Here is an 820-nt window from a genome sequence, read left to right on the forward strand (position 1 = left end):
TTTTTTAGATGCAACGACGTAACTATTATATGCCTACGATACGTGAATATGATGGAATACGATTGTAATGACTTTTCGTTGGTATGCAGTTGGATATCATCTCAAAAATCAAACTTCTTAGAATTATTTACAAAATAATAACCATTATATTCTCCACACATATATATTCCCATATAGAGAAGGGATATTAATTAATTACAACAAGGTGTCTACTAATAAAGTGTTAAAATTAGTGGGACAAACCCATTTACAAAATTGGCTTAAGGTCCTGCCAATTACCATAAAGACAAACCAACAAAATAAAACAAAAAAAAGTTAACTAATTAAGTGTTGAAATGGGCCTTGACTAAAAAGATAATCGGTGCATGCACTAAACTTCTGCTATGCGCTGAGTTCGAAAAAAGGTTGAACCACTTTGCATAGGGAAAAAAGCAAGGCCTCAATAGTATAATGATCCTGTGGGACAAAAAAATAAATATATAGTTGAGTTTTTTTATGACATTGCTAAAAGAAATAATTAATCATAGAAATAATTATTCTTTTCTACAAAATTTAATTTCCATACCTTGCCACCAATTTCCTCTTGAAGCACAATTTGAATTGTTTCCATTTTGATCATCATCTTCTTCTACATTTTTCTTGAACTGATCAAGTCATGAACATAAAAGAAACTATTTAGAAATTGAAAAACAAACAACTACTACACGACAGATTCAAAATTTTCACTGAAGAAGTTCGGAAAAAAAAACATAGTGCTACTACATTAAAAATAATCTTTAGCGGTAATTAATTAACAGTTGCGTTAAATATGTATTTTTAG

At 29.4% G+C, this 820-nt stretch overlaps 1 long non-coding RNA gene across 1 annotated transcript; it reads right to left on the reverse strand.

Annotated features, from left to right (window-relative positions):
• Positions 1–191: 191 nt before the first annotated feature.
• LOC107059440 (uncharacterized) lies at positions 192–719 on the reverse strand. The gene is made up of 2 exons (XR_001472655.1): positions 566–719; positions 192–456 (listed from the first exon to the last, which is right to left on the reverse strand). It is a non-coding gene; the product is annotated as an uncharacterized lncRNA (long non-coding RNA).
• Positions 720–820: the final 101 nt, after the last annotated feature.

The sequence above is a fragment of the Solanum tuberosum genome, unplaced genomic scaffold (genome assembly GCF_000226075.1).
Source record: "Solanum tuberosum cultivar DM 1-3 516 R44 unplaced genomic scaffold, SolTub_3.0 contig02152, whole genome shotgun sequence".
Taxonomy (NCBI): domain Eukaryota; kingdom Viridiplantae; phylum Streptophyta; class Magnoliopsida; order Solanales; family Solanaceae; genus Solanum; species Solanum tuberosum.